Raw genomic sequence first — 21,569 nt, forward strand, 5'->3', positions numbered from 1 at the left:
CTGTGCTGGCCTTGAATTCAAGAGTTTTTGTTAATGGCAGCTCAAATTCCAGCTCTATGAAGCTCTGCAGTAAATTAGCAGTTTTTGTTCCGACTATCACAGAAGTTTGACAATATTAATGTAAGTTGTCTTTTCCAACTGAATAAGTTTAGCAAATCCTATGACTTGCAATGGTAAGTGCATCATAAATTTATCTGTGGCTCTTGTACATCAGCTCTCCTTTGATAATTGTTTAAACATCTGAAGACAACTACTTATAGACAAAATTCCATTACAACACAACAAAATATGATTGCATAAGTACTGGTTGCTCTGGCAGTGAAGCAGGACCGAACACAGCTCAACACAAGTAGATATGATGTCTGTCTGCACATAAAGTCCAACTGACATCTACAAAAACTTATTCTATAATCACCTGTTGAGAATATTGACTGCAAACTGTGAGATCTCTTATGGAAGATTTCAGCAGGAACAAACAATATTAGCTTTTTTTTATATATTTATTGTTTTTGTTGTTATTGGTGAGACTGACCAGGCAGCAGTGACTGGCATACTGTCATATAATTATATTCTGACAGCTGTCTGACCCAACACTGGAAAAAAAAAAAAAAAATTACAAATTACTGGACAAAGCAGCTCAACTCAGAAGGATGAAAAAGAGAGTTTATACCTGTTCAGAAACAACTCAGAAGTATGAAAAAGAGAGTTTATACCTGTTTAGAAACAATATGACACAGATTAAACTTGAAGTAAATGTCCATAAAGTGTGAAATTTCTTGGTTTTGTGAAAATGTTATCAACATGTAATATTGAGGAATCAATGTTTCTATAGCATTCAAATGAACTGTGAAAGGATTGTTGTTTTCTGCTTAGCTGAATTTTGGCACAAGACGAAATCCTCAAGATCTTGTGTGTGAAAATCATTAAAGATTGCTCTTGTTTTAAGGGATTCATACATCTGAAAACCATAACTCACCATGTTCTACTTTGGAAAGAGGAATTCAGCCCTGATGTACTCAAAGTAATGCGCAAATCCTTCCTTCAGCCAAAAGTCCTCCCACCAAACCGGTGTGACTAGATCCCCAAACCACTAGAAGAGAAGAAATGAACAATCAATCATCAACAGAAAAAAAACAGTGACCATTACAAAAGATTGATTTCATGTTCAGTGGCGAAGAATTACAACAAACTTTTGCTGTTTTGTACAAGAAAATTGTTTATGGGTAAACTGAAACCAAACTTTATTTGGACAAAGCATTCAATTTAAAGAAAAGAAATATATAGCAATCCACCCTCCTATTTATCCAATATCCACAAAAGCATACTACATCTAGTGGCAAACACATTTTATTACAAAAATCCAATACTGCAGAAAAAATAACCTGTGCTCTTTAGAAGTAAAAGTACAAATAAACCCTTTTAATAAACAGTCTCACTCTGGTTCAACAGAAAAGTTGTTTAAAAAAGGTTTCACAGAACATTGAGAACCCGACAGAGCTTCTGAACTATGATTAATAGTGCCCTAAACAATCAATTACCTACAGTTACACAATTAAAACACATTTTTCAGTTTCACAGCGTTCATACCTGGGCACGTCGCCAAGGACACTGTAAATGAACAGAGTTACACAAGGATTCGATTATGAAACATCCCATCTGGAATGTAGAAAGACTCCAAATGATCCCTGCTATTGTGTGCAGATGACAGTGTGCAAAACAGGGCTATTGACTGGAAAAGATGCAACTCTGCGGTTCTAAATGGGCTGAATATTTTCCAGACTCTGAAGCCATCAAGCAGATGTGCTACTGAATGCCGGATCTCATTGTTGCAGCACACAAACCTCTGTAGGAGTCGGGGCTATTTCATCTGAAAATGACATCTTAACAGCAGCTCTCAAAGCACCTGATAGGACAATCATCAGACACATGGACTGATAGTGTGGAGAGAGACAGCTGGTATTGTGCTCTCTGAGGAACCTTCTGCTAGACACACATCAAGTGGCTTCCCATAGGTTTAGTGACTTTTTCTGCCCTCTTCTAATTTGTCAGATGTTCTGACGCTAATGACAGTGAACCCACATAGTGAGTCACATCACATCACTTATTGTGTTTAAAAAGACAAGCTGCAGATATGCAAATGGGATGTTGCAGTGAAATCTTGAGGAATGACACAGACTGTTCAACAACACTAGAACGTCAATGATTGGTACGAACTATGAGACTCAACCTCACTCAGTTACGTCTTCAACAGTGTCTGTGAGATGAAAGCTAAACAGAGGGATTCTGCAGCCCCGCTTCATTAACAGATACGCTGGAGGAAGTCGTGCAGGGAAGAGTTCATGCTGTACCTCTATACTGCAGCATATTCAGGACACTTGAAAAGGAGAAAACCTTCAACGGCACCATTAAAAAAAAAATAGTGGTTAATATTAATAAAAATAAATCAAAGCTATATATATATATATATATATAGTTAGCAAAGCATATATGGCATATGATGCCTTGTTAGCAAAGCAGCATGGACTACAGTAATAGTATTACAATAAATGCCTGAATGTGTGAGTGTAAAAGTAGCTTCAGACAAGGTCTGTCTGGCTTGTGACTGCAGGGCAAAGGTCTTTGCCTTCTCAACCAGAAAACCACAGAAAAAAGCCCTGAGGCTGTATTTCAGTACAAGCTCAAATGTTATGCAGCTCATAGACTCAAACTTGCATCTCCCACGCAAGCACCATGATCTAAAATCCCTTACAAAAAGAAATCTATTTCAGGATTGTTTGATTAATTAAGTAAAATATGTGTATTGTAATATCAATATACTAGTAATACAGTTGTAAGTGAACTATTTCAGTACACCTTGGGACTAAATTGGCCCACTTTTTAGTTTTTTTTTTTTTTTTTTTTGTTAATTTTAAGCATACTTTTGAATAATCTGAATAAAGTGTTGATTACAAACATTTTTTATTCAATACTGCAAAATAAATATTTGACCCACTATTTAAGTGTGCTAAGTATTTTGTGCTTATTGCAGTATTTTGTATTTAGCTTTGCAACATGCTAACATCAAACTCTATTAGAATGAGCTTTGAGCATCAAATTTCTCGTGTGCTTTGTGTTAATGCCTGTACAGTCTTACAAATCAGTCACAGTAGATTTCAAGGCAGCTCACTAGGTTTTAGGACAGAGCCATCATCACACTATGTTTGAGCTAACAAAATGTTACTGTTTATCCTGTTCAAATTTGAATCTCAGTAAACCTAAACTTTATGAACTAGAATTGGAAACTGCTCCAATCACAATAAGAAAACTTAAAATCCTCTGTTTTGATTGACAAAGTTGATTTATTTGCCAGTATTCAGAGTCAGAGTGTGAAATCCTTAATTTCATGTGTTTACAGATGCCGTCTTTTATAAATTAGGAGAGAATAAAACACCAGTCAACAGAAGTGAGCCATTTGGGCTCATTTATCCTCATATTTAATGTGCAACTCATATTTAATGTCTAATTGCTTTTAAATAGGGTGACCACACGTGCCATTTTTCCCAGACACGTCCTGGCCAGGATTTCTAGATTGCCTAAAATATCCTGGTTTTGGCTTTGTTTGCGCCGCACAAACCGATTGGTGTGATGACATCAAAGTACCGTGAGAGCTATAGAGAGCAAACAGCTCCTTATGCTTTCGAATTGCTCTCGAGGTACTTTGATGGCATACAACGATCGGTCTGCTCAGCGCTGCTTCAAGTCAAACACACCTGACCATTCTCTGTAGATACCATGCACCGTGATTGGTCAATTATGTACAATGCCTGCATGTTATTGGTTAACCTACTTTTCGATCATTACTTTCAGTAAGTATGAAAACGGGAAAACAGAGCCAAAACCTGGAAATTTTAGCCAATATAGAAATCCTGGTCAGGATGTGTCCAGGGAAAATGGTACGCATGGTCACCCTATTTTAAAGCAACGGTTTTGAGATGTATGTAAAGTATAAGAACTGAAGCCTCACTCTTCCATCATATTTATACCATGAGGACAGAATGTCACCTCATGTTCACCTCAGAAAACTCAACATCAGCTGCATCGACCTCTAATAGGCTGATGTTATTGGCTGAATAACTACATTTGAAGGGTTGTGGCAGTATCATTTAATCTGAGAGGCTGAAATGAGTTGAGAAATGAACCCTGATTGACTGACTGTGACATATAAACCTCATCGCTGGTGGGGCAAATCTACTCACAATCTGCTGCTACAGTATCTGGCTTTAAAATGAGCCTACTGGGAGAGAGAGTAGGTCCTGAGTCTGTCGTCCACTAATCAATTCTCTGCAGGCAGTCTGCGCGAGTGACGAGATCCAAATGTGATTTATCAGATGCCGGCACTTTGCCACCAGCTCGAGTTATTAGAGCACAGACAGACCTTTTGATATATAACAGAATAAGCCCTGGATGAGGACTAATTTAAAGCATTCACAATGAATGTGTCAATCAATATGTAAGGTGAGCATAAGCCCCACCCACTCTGACACTCTCTACACTGGAAAACAATTAGCAGTGTGCTATTTAATGTATATGACAATGATTCGCATGAGACAGATGCAAAGAAACAGTATGAATAGAAAATTGGCATCTTAATTAAAACATAAAGATGAGCAGAACCTCCAGAGAGCTGCGACACAAAAGGGTGCGGTGGAACACGTGATGACTAATCTCTGTCTTTTACTCTTTCTCGGTTTCTTTTTCTTTGTCTTATTAATACACACACTTAGTATCTCTCCACACACACACACACACACACACACACACACTTGTGTTTGATGCTTATTTGAACTGTTTTAATGTTCAGCTGACATCTTACGTTAGCTTCAACACACTCTCGCTTTTGTCAAATTGATAGCTAATTCAATTAATTTGTACAATCTCATTAGCACATTTCATTACAATCCACTTAAGCTCTAGTGACGGTTAAGTTAATGTGTGGGGTTAGGGGTGGAACTCCATGCATACATTTCTAAGGGAATCATATACAAATTCATAAAAAAAAAAAAACCACACACAATTAAATTGTTACATTTTCTCATTAGATCAGGTTGGTTAGCGTACATGCATTTGCAGTGTGTGAGAATTTGTTGCAACTTGTGTATTGAGATTTCAAACACTGAAGTGAAATAGAACTTTAACTGCTTAACTGTATAAGTTTTTTCTATGCTACATATTTTTAAAGCACAAACACTAGATTTCAACTTTACAGTGTGCTGTACACATACATAAATGTAAATTCAGTGGGGACGTTAATGTACTGCAGGACAGTATTGGACATATTTCAGGTTTCTGCCTGTAAACAGCATCACTAGTCAATATTACAGTTCCAGCCTCCACTACTGCTTCTTTTCAATTATTCTTGCTCATAAAACAGGGGTTTATATGCTGAGAACAGTCTGATCTGGGATGCCCTCGTGAATTCCAGCTCTAAAAATATCAAATATGCACGCTATTGCTGTTTCTCAAATAATATCATGATTTTATGCTCCCTGTGAGAGTGTTTTACTGTATAAGGTTCAGAGTGAGTTCAGATGGAGCTGTATTATCTGTGCAGAAATGAGAGATGAGGGGATTGTTTTCCTCTATTTTCTTCTCCCTAAAATAAAAAAGAGAAAAGAAATTAAATGAAAAGAGGAAAGAGACATGCTGTTTCGCCCTGCTCATTGAGCTTTTTATCAAAGCAACAGCACCTAGAACACAATGCAGAGCTGCGATTCAGCAGCACATGAGGAAGACTATTCAAGAGATGAATCCAGAACAATACTGGAGAGCACAGAACATCTCCAACACACTCATAAATAATCCGCCATAACAAAAGACACTAAAATCCAAGGTTCTCAGCAACATAAGAGCTGCAAACAAAAGCTGGTGAAAAATTAGCACATGCAATGAATAATTCCAACATTTCCTTTACAATTCATGAAGATGATGCATTTGTGGGCTTAAAGTCCATTAGGACACATCATTTCATTGGCAAAAAAATAAAAATAAAAATAAAAAAATAAAAAATAAAAAAAAAACTGCTTGTTTGATATGTGTCTAATAGTCTGCAATGAGGCAAAGATTAAAAAAATAAATAAATAAGTTATCTAACACAAGAACGATGTGTGAAACACTCTAGAGAAAGAGAAAACAGAGTGAGTGAGAAAGAAAGAAAGAAAGAAAGAAAGAGAGAGAGATGACGTAAAGAAATCTTTACTTTCACAATCCCAATGGACATGATGTGTGATGCTCTTTTTATAAGAGCTGTGCATCAAATTCTCCAGATGTCCAATTACATCTGCTGCTGTTCTGCTGACCAGCTTCACACTCTCTGTTGCTCTCTAATTCCTGGAGAATTTCTCTTTCTACCTTTTTTCCTTTCTTTCAGAGGGAACTAGTAAACAGCACTGACATTACATTGTGTTAAGAAAGATGAGCTTTTAATGGGATTGATTAGCATAATCATTAGGATTCTAAATTATTTCGAATTAATTTAGTAATTGATTAATTTGCAAATTTTTGAATTCCGAACTTAAATAAAATATGTTAAAAAAAAAAAAAAAAAAATCCAGTGTTGTCTTCCACAGCAGTGATGATATGGTCAATTTACAATTGCATGTTAATCCCCTTATAGTATTAAAATGACCGTTACCTTGCCTTTCATGTAGAAAACTTAAACTCAACGCCAAACAACAATGTTTTATTTATTTATTTGTTTGTAAAATATCTAATATCTAAAATCTCTTCAACATCTTCTATAGCTCTCTGTTAAGCTCCACGTGTGTTTGACGCGCATGCGCGTGCTGGCGTTCGTTTAGTCAGTGAAGTCTGTAAAGACGGGCAGAGATTCACTTCCTTTCAGGAGTACTTATACAATTTGGAAACACTCTTTCTAATATTTACAAACAAGGATATAAACGCTTAATGTAAGTTAAAAAAACATGTCTCGAACATTAAAAAAAACAGACACATTTGCCTTAGCACCTGCCAGCGAGGGCTGCTAGTAGCGTTACGCCTATTTGTTTGTAATATAAATATTTACGAGTTTCTTAATACAAAGCATGTTTTGACATGTCCTCATGCTTTGGGCAGTTTTGACCGGCCATTTTACCCCCAGAGGCTCACTTTTTTGGAGTCCTCCGGTGTTCTTCAGGTGCGTTTAGTTCATATAACGTTAAATGTTTTATTGAGTCCTATCAAATAAGGGGAGCTTTTTTTTTAGTTCACAGCTCGCAGACCGGATTAATCGGGTTTTAGATCATTTTAATGACCGTTTATTATCATCGTTTTTGTTGATTAGTTCTTACATTGTCTCAATTACTGCTGGAACAGGTGCGTTTTTTTCTTTTCTTTTTTCTTTCTTTATTAAACCTCTTGAAATAACAAACCAGACATCATTACTTATCACATACATACCTAAACACAAATGATGATGATTATTATTATTATTATTATTTCATTTGATTTAAGGATTGAAATCACACTTTCAAATATTTTTAAAGCCACAAACTTTAACAAATCCTTAACAAATCCAACTTTAACAAATCTTCATTTGTGTAAATAAAACCGACCTACAACCAAAATATTACTGTGCGAAAATGAGTTAGGCCTCTTTGAGGGCTGATTCAAGTTGCACATCTCAAATGGAGATGCAGAAAAGATGTCAAAAAAGTGTCCCAGACACTTGATATGATTGATTAAATTAGCCCATTATAATTTATTATTTACACACTTGATATTGTTTCCCTGTGTATATACTGTATAAACCAGCAAGATGTAGTTTAACTGTTACCGTAATACATTGTTATACTATAGAGAAGCTCACATGCTCATGTTACTCCAGTAAATGTGTTTTACCTGATGGCAGAGCTCCATCTGATAGGAGAAGGAAGAAACGTCAGGATCCAACAAGATCTTCTGCTCCACAAACACACTCAGGCCCCAGTTCTCCATGGCTGCATACGGATGCTTTGGCACTGCCAGGAGATCTGCACACAGTGAGGAAGATCCAAGCTCATTGACGGAAAACCAGGATTGTGATACAGTGCAACAAGAAGTAAGTGTAAACAAATACAACAAACAGCAGCTGGATCAAACCAAACATTTTCCATGACACCACTGCATATGAATCATCTTGCTCATTTGTAAATTATATTTTAAAATAGACAAATGTTCTTGTGTACTACATAACTGTGCATCATAGAACAAGATCTAATCCCAGATATCCACCGGGCTGGTGTGTGTGTGTCTTATTTGCATGTTTCATGAATTGGGCTGAAAGCAGCTGCAGAGTTTTGGAAAGGAAGCTGCTATCGTCATGGCGACTGATAAACTTACAGGGCTCTGTAAGAAAAAAAGCTTCTTTAAAAGTGAGCAGTAGTCAGATGCTTCAATGATAATGACGGGTCTCGATTAGGATTGTACATTCACACATGATTAATGCTTTTACCTTTACAAAGATGATGGTGGAATGACAAGCTCATTTAAGAGGCCAAGAACAATGAACAGCAACGCAAAGGTGAATGACTGAAAGAGCTGCTCTATTAAATGACTTCAGCAAGTCCAGGTTTAATTGCCCATTGTTAATGATAATGGATGAGAGACTTCATGCTCTTTTAATTGGGCTTTTATACAGACTCAGACTGCAATTACATATTTTTGCGTACCTTTAGACTGATGGCAGAAGGTCTGGGAATCCTTGGCCACTTTGATGGTCAAAGACTGCCCAAGAGTGCATATGACTGACAGATAAAACAAGCCAATCACGTTTCGTTTTGTACTGTGTCATGTTTAGGGGCGTAGAAATGTCCCCACACTAACAGACTGGTGTGTAAAGCTGTTTTTAAAGTGTCTGTACCGCAAATTAAAAATTTTCCACATACTTTTGAAAATCCAACGTTTGGTAGATCCTGATTTGCACTCATTGTCACAGCTGTAAACACAACGGCTTTCTTCTTTCATGATTGACATTCCATCTTGTTGCCATGCCATTCCATAACATTCCATCTTGTTGCCAGATGGAATGTTAAAGAATGTGACACACATGTCTCCTGGGAATCCTGTATATTTCATCCAATCCGAGGATGACTTCAAAATGCATCAGACGTTCAGCCAACGGTCCGTGGGGGTGACATCTGAGACTGAGACTAACAATTACATGACTGATGCTCTTGAAGAGAGAGACAAAAGCTCCATGGTAATCAGAAATTTCAAGAAGTCAGAAATTTCAAGATCCAGACCCAGAACAATATCCGAATACCCCCATCTAGACACCTAAAGACATAGATCCAGGCGTATCAGAAAGGAGCCTAAATATAATAATCCTTCAGTATATATCAGTATATACTACAGCAGTAATGAAACGAAGATGGTTTGTGGTTGAACTGCACGATTAATTTCATGTGATTGTCATGCATGTCTCGTCAGTAAAGCCGGTTCTGTGATTAGCAGTAAATGTCCAACACCTGCTTTCAAATGGAGCGGCATTTACTACACAGAGCCGTAGTTCGCTGACAAGCTACGCAATATCGCGTTCATAACCAAATGCGATTCATCTGTGATTATTATGTGATTTTTTGGATATATTGTATTGATTGTAATTGTAATTCATTTTAGTCATTTTAATGACCTGTAGTTGATATATAAAGCTTTAATGTGTTTTGGCAGAGTGCTGTGTATTGCAGATGTCATGATGATGTAAAGTTGGAGAAATTCCCTCATCTTTCCATCTCTTCCTGTCATTCACTGTCTCATATCTTCTACTTAAAGAGGCTGGAGGAATCCTTAAGGGGAAGATGAAGGGACAAAATAAATGAGGTGTGTAGGCCGGGGCACAGTAAACAGCAGGAGACACAGTAACAAACACACTTGCTCTCATTCAGCACAGACACTCATAATGTTCACTGAATAATGATCAGCTAGACACTTGTCTGTTTATAGAACGGCAGAATAGAAAAGAATATAAGCATCAAGGAAAACACACATTACATGACCATTCACTCTGTAGCATCATGCTACATAAGACAGTTTATTAAATTTATGCTATGCTTTTATTCAAAACTCACTTTAAACCACCATCAAGTGTTTGTAATAACCTCCAATTGGGATATAATGAGGGTTTTGGTTAAATAATGTTGCAGAAATATGTTATTTGTAGCCTTTTATATCAAGCTAATCGCTACACCTGCTTAGCATAGTGTCGTTCAGGAACTGGTATCAAAGTCAAGGTATAGGTGGTGGTATCAGTTTTAAATATTATTTTTTTTTGGATGATAAGTAGTTCTTATGTTTTTTTTTCTTTTTTTTTTGTTTTTTTTTTTTTTTTGTTGATTATTATTAATATTTTCTTATCTCAGGGCATTGCTATGTGGTGTTCTGTGATTTTTAGCTTGTTGCAACATGGTTAATGTGTGTTGTGGATGGATGTTAGGTTGTTGGTTGTTTACTGGTCTAACTCAAAAAAAAAAAAAAAAACCTACCACCAAGTCTTTATCATATTCTGGTATATAGATATTAGGACATAATTTTTGTACAAATGTTTTAAAATGAGATACACACTTCAATTTAATACTTGTTCAAATCAATCAAAATTAGACTTGAAGTGCAAAATTATCAGTTGAAGTGGAGAAATTAGCACCGTATTTGACACAATCTGTTTGCACAATGTCTTGTTAACAAATATTCCCTTGAATCTAGAGCACAGCTCTCCCCAAGAAGACATTTGCAATTATTATATTCTGTAGTTATTAGACACGCATCACCTGATGTTGTTATGACTCAATTAATAACTCCACTATTACACTGTATTTGTCGCAGAGAAAACAGAGCTCTGAGAGGAATAAACACTGAACCTCAAACCACTAATAAGACTTAAGGAAGTTTCATTAGATTACTACACTTTTATGATCATTAAGGCATCTGTGTTTAAAGTAGTTGCACAGCACTAGTTCTTTTGATGCTACTTCTGTGTGTAAGGGCAGTTCATTAACAACCTGTTTATTCACTCCTAACACACTGAAAATGCACTGTGAGAAACAGAAAAGCTTGATAAACTTCATCTTAAACAGCTGCTGCAGTCCAGACAAGTTCAGCGAGGAATCATGAAATATATGACAGACAGTGTTAATCACATTAACCTTGTTAAATCTTGACAAACGAATATCTAAGACTCAACATTTGACTTTTGTTTAGGGATAAATCTTAGTAACATATAGAAAAAAATGTTCTTAATAGCCCAGAAACAGCAGTAGTAAACATTCAATCCAGCATTAGCGATGACTGGAGTATTTCTCTTTTTTTTGACATTTAGATGTTTCAATTCTGTCTTGTAGTGCAATTCCCACAGATCCTTCCTTTGATTTTCCACAGCTTTCTGTTCCTGCATTTCCTTTCGACATCCTGCTTTCAATTGTGATTTTCAAGTCTGTGCTTGATCAGAATATTTTTGACTAAATTAAAACACGTTTTAAGTTTTCATATGTTCGGAATGTTCTCAGCAAGACATTCTTACAAAACAGTTATTGGTATACTTCTTTAGAACTGAAAATAGGAGAGTAACTTTGTAGGCACTAATCAGAGATATACATAGAAAAATTATACTTGCGTATACTTGAATTATACTAGAAAGTATACAGAAAATTATAAGTACATTTGGTTTATACTTAATCTTTTGATCAAAATATACAAGTGCATTCAGCTAAACATATTAACCAGCATTTGTTCTGATTGGCTGTGATTGTGTTGTGAACAGATGCTGTAAATTACAATCACACTTTGTTAGGACTCAGAATTGTGCTTTATTCGTCAGTGGTGCTGGTGTGAATCTGGTCTGCATATAGAACAGGTTCAGAGAGTTTCATCAGCAGCTGATCAAAAGGACTTTCATGTTGAGATGGTAGTTTCTAGTGTTTTCTACCAAGCTAAATCATGAAGGCCTGATGTGAAATGTGTCCAGACCTTAAAGTCTCTCACCTGGATATTAATTATCAAAATTAGTAGGTTGTTCTTCAGATGTCTCTGCATGTGGAGACTCTGTTTGTAGTTTGTTAATTGGTGTAGTTTTGTTGACTAATTGGGCCACAAATTTCACTTTAGTGCAAAGCTGTTTGGCTGAATCATGCTGTTGAATAAAATGCATCAGACCTATTTTTTATTTCAGACTAATGAATTATGTGCTCTTGTGGCTTCTTCTTGTATTAATGACATGCTGTGACTTCTTGATGAAGTCATAAAGAGGTTTAGGTGTGTTGATCTAGGTTTGTGCTTCGTACATTCACCTTGACTTCATATTCCTCACATTTTCTTGGTTTTTTTTATAATCTTGCAGTCTCTGTCTTCTTTATTACTTTCTGCACCCAGTTCAAACAGCACTTCCAATGTTTTATCTTCCAATGCATCATAGAGAAGTCAATACAGGGTCATGACTACAGCTTGTCTTTGTCTTCAGAGACACTCAAAACTACACAGAAACCAACAAAAATGATGACAGATGATTTTTTGAAATGGTCTGAAATAATGAACAGCAGAATGTCGGCCCTCATTTAACACTGACCTTTATTAAGTTCAGGAGCACATGAGGCTGAATATGAGGAGAGAGGGATGGATTTGAGTCTCTGTAAGAGTGTTCATGGTAAAGTGGAGAGACTCGTTCTTGGTCCACAGCACCCCTGACGCCCTGCGGTCTGCTCTCACATCTGAGCGCTTAACACAGGCAGCGGGGCAGAAGAGAGCGGCCCTTCATGGAGCTGCAGTGCTACCTGAGGAGAAAAGCCTCCAGAGAGGGTCAAACAGATGCTCTCAGCTCGTCTCATTATCACACAGTTCACTCCACATCTCCAAGAAGCTCTGTGCTCATCTCACACATTCACTAAAGACCCTTTCCCTCTGTTATCTCAAATTATCAGAACTGCATTTCAACATTTGCTCCCTTCAACAAGACGGCTGCATTACTGGAAAGTATTCATTAATACTGACCGCCAGTAAATCATCTGACAGCTTCAATACTCATGATTAGATTTCTGAAAATTGATTAGGATCTATCTAAAGCTATAGTATAATAAAGGTTTATGGCTCAGAGTTGCTCGTTCATAGCTCAAGAATTGAATTAAGTACTTAGCTATGTTTTAATTAGGCTAGTCTCAGAAAATAAGTAGATAAAAGAGAGACAATGTTAATGTGAAATAAGGGTGTGGACCTATTGGTTTGTGGTTGTTGTGTTCATTTAGCCTTGTTTCATAAGATATTTTTGAGTTTATATCAAGATCTTTGACTTTTGTTTGCAGATTGACTAATCTGAGCACAGTTTGAGACATTGTTGAGATCTTTTCTGAAACTTGAGAAGAGACACATGCAAGATTACTGGGTCTTTTTTTCACAGGGGAATAATCAGAGAAGCAGGAAAAATAAACAGAACTATCCATTTCCTCTCCCTTTAATATTTTTATTCAATAAACGTTTTGTGGATTTTGTTGCTAGTTTGTTCCTTGTTTTCTCCAATAAAAATCTAATTTTATGTTTTAAAATGTAATGGAATAATGCATATTAGTTGAAGCTTGTTGAAATCAATTTATTCATCATCGAGTAAAAGTAAAAGTAAAAAAAAAAAAAAGTTTGTTCAAATTTCAATCACACCTTCTCCTTTTGTAGCCTTTCTTAATCTTTTCATTTTCATTATTAGTTTTCTGTAAAGATTTGTCTTCTCACAGTGATAGAGCTGAGTTTTAATCCTCTAATGTAACATCCTGTGCATTTCATAACCTTTTTCATTTAGAGGCTGCTTCATTCCCAGACTCAACACCTGTGAACGTTCTTGTAAGACATTCCCGGTCTCTCTTTCCTCACAAACCCACAGTGTTCCCGTTCTTAACCTGATAACACAATCAATCGCAATTTCAACCGGTATGAACCACTTTAAGTGCTATTACAGCTCCAGCTGGAGCGTCCCGCTAGTATCAGCTCTCTCTAATGATGTCTGCGGCCCGTTCTGCTCATCCACAAATCACAGCTGCTGAAATGGAGAGAAGTCTTTAGAGGCGAGAGGCAATAACAGTGAGAAGTGGTCAAATTCAGGTGCTTGCAACAAATCAGAGCGGCACCAGAGCAGAACGGAGGGACACAAACATTTTTTTTTTCTTCAGGGCTCCCGTGAGATGGTATTCCGGACCTGAGTGGCGGGCCGGGTGGAATTATTGTGACACAGATCAGGGAGCCACAGACATTGTCCTGAAAAACTCCAGCAGTTTTCTGCTCTCCATTTGCTATTCGTCTTTATCAGTAATTGGAAGAAGAGGAAAGGCGAAGCTGCTTGTTATTTGACTTTTTGCCTCTCTACTGATACCGGGAACCGCACTGACATCGGGATGGAAAGTGTACGAGTGGCAGAAAAAAAAAGAAATATTCAAAGCCGTGAACTTGCACTTGAATATGTGTGACTGTGAAACTATCAGCAGAGACTGCTGGGAAGACACAGCATATTTACCAAAGTGCAGAGGGACGGTTGAACAGAAAGAAAAGTGTTTAGAAAATTCCCTCATTTCTAGTAAACTATTAAACTGCATTGTCAGGTGCTTTCACAGCAGCGTGTTCGAACCAAAACAACAATGTGCAAGAGGAAACATATTGTAGGGATAATTAATAGTAGCTTTTCTTTTGGTACATCCTGAAAATGTCCATGAAAACAATGTGCGGCTTTGTCAAAACCTGAAATGGAACGGAAACCATGTTTGTTTAAAAACGCGTGTTGAAGCAACATATTGTTTGTTTGGCTGCTTCATTTCTCTTCCTCATGGCACAGCAACTTCCTTTCTTCTTTTATTCCTGCCACACTTGGTCTTGAGCCTAATTGAGCCTAAAACATTCAAAAGCCCAAAACACCTCGACAAAATAAATGTAGCAAGAGGAGAACAGGCGAGCATTGTTATTTTGCTATTTTGCTCTGAACATTCATTTAAAAACTCAAACCAGAGCCAAATGCGTGTTCTGACCACCATTAGACATGATAAAACTAGATATTTATATTTTCAATAAAAATGAGTGATGTTTGCTTAGTGTTAGTTGGTTGCTAGCATTTTGCTATGCATTTGCTTAAGAGTTTTGATAGTTTTTTTAGTGTATTGCTACAGTATGCCGTAGCTTAGCAAACAGTAATATTAATCCCAGTGACACGCTCATGTTGTTTTAAAGTTGAGAGGAGATTTCTGGGGATTTCAACACCCTAAATTTTGGCATTCTGACAAGTCAACACCTGCACCTCATTAGCACTCGGTGGGTAACCAGTAGTAATGGACAAATGAAGCCATGTGAAGCACTGAAGCTTTCCTCTGATGGTTTTGAAAAGATTCAAAGATTTGAGAGTGTCGAAAACAGTGCCATCTGGTGCCAGCCAAAAGCCTGTGAAAGATGCTCCATAGGACGAAGGATCCACCACACATTCCATAGATTGATTCAAGTTACGTGCACAAATAAAAGCCTAACAGTGTGTGTGTGTGTGTGTGTGTGTTTGTTGAATTTCTGTCTCTGATAAATTAATTTACCCATTAAACTGGGCAATTTAATACCAGTACGAATATCAATATGATGTAATAGAAGAATAGAATAATACACCTATGAATTGCATATGACAAATATTACATTTTTATGAAATAATTTGTATTCTCCATATTACTTGTGTGACACAAGGTTCGAATCGAGCCTTCATCTAGCACGCCCATTTATTTTTCAACACAAGCTCCGATGCCTCGATTCAAATGTCACATGACTAGAAACTAGTGAATCCTTCCAAAGTTTCCATCCTAACCTCACTGTTGACCTTTGGCTAAATGTCAGGGCTAATATTAGAGAAAACAACATACAACAAATACAGCAGCATATAATACGGCTTACTTATTATGGAAAAAAAATTCTGGGAATTGTCTGATTCTACTTCACATTAATCCTGCTGAAAGTCAAATGAAATGTTTGCCATGTAACATACACAGTGTGAGCGCGTCAACAGCCATTGAGTCGAATGTCTGCGGGTGCTTCTCCAGTCAAGAGCAGGTCTGAGATCAGATTCATCATGATAGAGACTCTCAAACCCACGACACTTCAGTTACCAATGAACACTCGACTAGGAGAGCTGAACTATAGAGATTTAAGTGTCTTCATCTCATTAAAGAGCACTTTTTTTAAATGCATAAATCAAAAAATACTAATATCTTGATGTTAAATAATTTTTCTATAATATTTCCTAGTAACCTGCTCTTGGATGAAGATTTTGCTTTGTTCATCATGAGGACATTTTCAGCATTCAGAACTTACAGTGTCTACTTACAACTGTATAGTCTAGTTTTGAGACAGTTTTGCATCCTCTTTCTGACCTGACAATTAGATAGCATATTTTGTAACTATACATTTAAAGGGAAGGTCTAATGTGTTTTATCCATTCAGAGTTATTTCACTGTTAAAGAGTTGGATTCTCAGGCTAAGCATGGCCAAAGTTTCAAAAAAACGATTTGGACCTATAACGGAAAGTTTTTTTTTTTTTTTTCTCGATCGTGGCTCTTCGTTGCGTAATAAATAAACTCCTTATATGGGCATTTTTACCGGAAGAGTGTGCCTGCACACACAAGATCAGAGAGAGAGCAAGAGCGCGCCCATCAACGCGATTCAGCAGCGCAGCACAGGACTCGCTCGGAAAGAATGTCTCCAAATAAGTGTGTTTTTGTTTGTAAGGGAAAGATAACCTTGTTCAGCTTCCTGAAGAATCAAGCGTTATGTAAATAGTGGATGCAGTTTGTATTTATGGGGGGCAGCAATGGAGTTTCGCAAGTGTGTTTGTTGATGAAAGTTTTATAGGCCGGTGTGTTTTGGTCAACATGAGGTACATGGTTTAACACAGTCACTCTCTCAGCTGAACGTACCAGTGCTGATCTGTTTTCTTCTATAGATCTACAGTGCAATCTCAGGGGAAGTTGTGACGTGACCTCTGCCACTCAAGAGCTGTCATTTTCCAGCTTTTTTCAGATTGGTCAGTCATTGGGCTCTGGTTTCTGTGTTTTGTCACATCTTTCAGAAATATCACAATGTTAAAAATAGAATTAAAAAAAATAACAGCACAGAGCCTTTCCTGACAGACACTGCCAAACTGACTCAGCACTGCAGTGAGAGCTGAAAGTTGAAAGCTGAGAGCAAGAGCTTTACTAAACTGTACTTGAATAGACTGTAAACTCAGCAGTGCCCTGATTTAATCACAACTAAGATCTCAGTAGGTTTCAGAAATGCCAGCTGGCAGAAATCCTATAAATTGTGCTCCTCATTTTATTTCTTGGATAAATATCAGCAATCAGATGAGGACAACATGACTTTAGTGAACATACTGTTGTGTTGTCCAATTATCTGTCTGTCCAAATACAGTAAACATAACAATGAGTTCACACAATAGTTGTAAGTCAAGCCATTTAGAAATTAACATTTTTACTCATAAGTCATAATGTTACATCCACTAGGGGCAGTAAACTGGACATTTATCTTTGGATATAAAAGAATATATAAATAAAAAGACTGAATCTGAAAATAATGGAAGACTGAAATGTATATGTAACTAATTTATTTAATTTTTTGAATATGGAGCAATATGCTTGGAAAATTGGAGCAATTTAATTCAGTTTATGTTGACAGTTGCCCAGTCATTGTTTAGAGATTTTAATGGTTTATATTCTACATTTCATTCGCTTTTCCTTTTATTTATAAACCTTGTTATATTGTGAATTGCCTTTGTTAATCTCATTTCAGAGACTTTTCATTTAACATCTGATGAAACAAAATTGGACTTGATGTTCTTACTGACAGCCAACAGCATAATACTGGTTGAAAATGTGTTATTCACATGAGAAGCTGAAGAGCTTTTAGTAAACACAGTTCTTATGTTCATCCTGTCCAAACTGCAGTGGTTTTTGTCTCTCAGATGGACAGGATTGAAATCCCAGAAATCTCAGTCTGCTGTCAAGTATGAGAGCCTTTAGTGTAAGAGGTACATTTGACACTCTAGTTTAAATTATTTATCACAAAGAAATGTATTTCATCTTATATACCGCAAACTTCACATTTACACCACAAAATATAAATAGAGAATATATATATTTCTGTTTAGTTGGGTGACATTCAAAAGCACATGAAAAGAAACAGCAAGCATTAGATAAAGACCGAAACATAAACACACTCACATTATCAGGGTGCATAAAGGCTTCAGCCAATCAAGGACTTTTGAGTTTCATTCGGTTTGAAGGCAAGTGAGCAAAAAAGTTTGGAGAAGAATTCAGAGGGGAATGCCAGTGCAGTAATGTGATGGACATTTTCTCTGAGCAGCTCTTAATGCTTTTAGGACTTTCAATACACAAAAACACCAAGGTTTCTCAAAAATACTCTATAATATTGAAGTTAGACACATAAACACTCACAGTGAGAAACATATGATCTACACTCTCTGACTTTCCTGCAGTTAGAACAAATGCTTGATAAACCAACCAACCAATCAATATCCTCCATTTATGACACATTCTTTTCTTTTCCTTGTATCCTTGCGCTCAATAAGGCAATTGTTTTTTTGTTTACAGCGTTCATACGGCAGATGCTTCAGATGGTCGATAGTATTGGCAGACGCTGTAATTTGTTCACACGGGTCAGGTGAGAGGTATTTCAGATGTGAATAAACACCTTATTGTTGAATTCTTCAACCTGATGAGTGTCATTAGGATAAAGATGCATTCAAACGCACTCAGTGAGTTTATATGATGATTCTGTTAAACACTGTTGCTGTTCACTGTTGGATCTGTGAGTTTATTCACTTAGTGTGGCGTTTCTTTGAGAGTCTTCTAATGTGTTACTGAATTTAAAAGCACTGATCATAATGGATAATTCGCACCAGGTCCTTCACGGCTCAGTGCTGAATGTGCTTCTCCATGGTCTAAAACATGAACGCGTTCATTTGGACGCAGACACACAGTCAGCAGAGGATCTACAGTACAATGAGAGTGAAGTAAATACTGATCAGCTGCCATCTTCATCAGTTACATGTTCTGCTCCCAGATCAGCTAGCAGGAGATTTTTTGCTCGCTTTGGCTGGACGGGCTTGAGATGGAAATGGGAATCTAGGGGTTGTTTGACAGAGGGACTCTCACAGTGTTCAAAGCTTGAATTGTGTATCTGTATATGGAAGAGAATCCTGGATGATGGCTGAATTGAATCTGATTTGTATGGCTCCCTCTCATTTGCTGTTTCTCTCTGAACACTTTGGAAACCCTGATTTCTCTTTGATCTGGGCAGATCTCAACTAATTGACCAGGATGTGCGCAGGATTTGATGCAGCTGCTCTCCCACTGTGCTTGTGTGCTGTTTTATTTATTTATTTATTTATTTTTATTATTTATTTGCAGTCTTTATACTCCATTCAAATGAATTCACTTACTATATTTATACTTTATTTCAGATTGTAACCAACAGTTATGTCACTTTAATAGTTGCATACTGAATTCTGAATTTTTTTTTTTTTTTTTGCATATATTTACTCATTTAAAGCCAGATTTACTGTGTACTTGCTATGTTGATTCTTGTGTTCAGCTAAATAAACACAAAACTAGCACCATATATCGACCGCTATCTGGCTTTTTATTTTGATTTTTTAATTTGCCATTTTTATTTATTTATTTATTTATAAAAAAGATTTGTTTTGTTTGTTCATCGGCAAAAGGCCACAGGAACCAAACAATTCCTCTGCACCTGTGTTGCAGGCTGCAATTAAACATGCTGGTTTCGTATTATCACTCTGGTATTTCCTTCAGGAAATGCAAATGTTGTTGAATTCAGTACTGCTTTTGCAGAAAATGCCTTTGGCCAGCAGCTCAGATTCTTCACATCTCTTGAACCTCCGCAAGAGACTGATGCAATTGTCATGTGTGTTATGTTTCGGTAGTAAAACAAAAAAGGACAAAATCATGAGTAACATTTTCCACTTTTGCCATTTTTTCAGCTAACCCTAGCACTCACCGCCACATTGCCATTGATGACACAAACATACTGCAGTAATGCAAGTGATACAAAGTGAAAAGAGATTGAAGAAATCAAAACAAGTGTGAAAACTGCCTTATATAAGTGCTACACATATACATACATGACTGAGACTGTGACAGAATGAACAAATGCCATCTCTGTCTGTCCCAAGCTGTAGGTTTGAAACTGTTTTCTTACACTTGTTTGGATGTGTCATTCTGTCATCGGCAGAAATCTGTTTGCTTTTAGCGGCACATTGCAACAGCTCCTCACTGACTTCACATTGAAAGGAGGGGGATCAATCTACAGAGTTGTGCTGCGACAAACCCACCAACGCCTTGACAAAGACAGACTATCACCATTTAACTTCAGATGTTTGTGCAGAATCTGAGAAAAAAAAAAAAAAAAAAAAGATAATTGTCTGCCTCAAGGGTCCTTGACTCAACTCAGAGCTAAAAACACATCAATCGTGTGTTGAGCAATAATAAAAAAAAAATGTTTCGAACTAAAACATTAAAAAAGAGAATTTGCTGTTTGGGAACATATAACAACACTTCAGCAGTTAAAACACTTCAGCAATGTGAACAGACTGACACCATCTGACTAAAATAAAACAGGAGTGAAAAAACAGGGTTTTACAAAAACATATATAAGGGAAAGAGATGTAAATAAGTGATGTGCACCCATCATGCTTGAGCACTTTCAAGCCGTGGGGGATTGTGGGTCCAGAAGGCTGCTGACAGTGAACAGGGATAGTAGTATGAAATGGAGCAAGACTGTGAAAGGATAAGAAAAAATCCCTCACGCCAGAGCCTCATCCCATCATGGCTGCCACGCCAGAGCCTCGACCCGTCATGGCTCCAGAACACTCTCTAGTCCATGAACCCGCTCCAGTCCATGATTGCACTCCAGATCCCACTCCAAGTCCATGATTCCACACCAGAGCCTGCTCCAGTCCATGAATCCACTCCAGTCCATGAATCTGCTCCAGGTGCCGCACCAGTCCATGATTCCACTCCAGAGCCCGCTCCAGTCCATGAATCCACTCCAGATCCCGCTCCAGTCCATGATTCCACTCCAGATCCCGCTCCAGTCCATGATTCCACTCCAGAGCCCGTCCTCCAGTCCATGAGTCCATGATTCCACACCAGAGCCTGCTCCAGTCCATGAATCCACTCCAGATCCCGCTCCAGTCCATGATTCCGCTCCAGAGCCCGCTCCAGTCCATGAATCTGCTCCAGATCCCGCTCCAGTCCATGATTCCACTCCAGATCCCGCTCCAGTCCATGAATCCACTCCAGATCCCGCTCCAGTCTATGAATCCACTCCAGATCCCGCTCCAGTCCATGAATCCACTCCAGAGCCCGCTCCAGTCCATGAATCCACTCCAGATCCCTCTCCAGTCCATGATTCCACTCCAGAGCCCGCTCCAGTCCATGAATCCACTCCAGATCCCACTCCAGTCCATGAATCCACTCCAGTCTTTGAATCTGCACCAGAGTCCACTCGAGCCCCACAGTTTAGTCCTG

General features: G+C 37.6%; 1 long non-coding RNA gene and 1 pseudogene across 1 annotated transcript; one reads left to right on the forward strand and one right to left on the reverse strand.

The window, feature by feature from the left end:
• LOC109056054 overlaps positions 1-21,569 on the reverse strand; it is a 109,088-nt pseudogene that overhangs the window by 56,550 nt on the left and 30,969 nt on the right.
• LOC122140198 lies at positions 6,795-19,634 on the forward strand. The gene is made up of 4 exons (XR_006156899.1): positions 6,795-6,944; positions 7,886-8,074; positions 18,609-18,678; positions 18,920-19,634. It is a non-coding gene; the product is annotated as an uncharacterized LOC122140198 (long non-coding RNA).

This window comes from Cyprinus carpio, chromosome A4, assembly GCF_018340385.1.
Source record: "Cyprinus carpio isolate SPL01 chromosome A4, ASM1834038v1, whole genome shotgun sequence".
In the NCBI taxonomy this organism is placed as follows: Eukaryota; Metazoa; Chordata; class Actinopteri; order Cypriniformes; family Cyprinidae; genus Cyprinus; species Cyprinus carpio.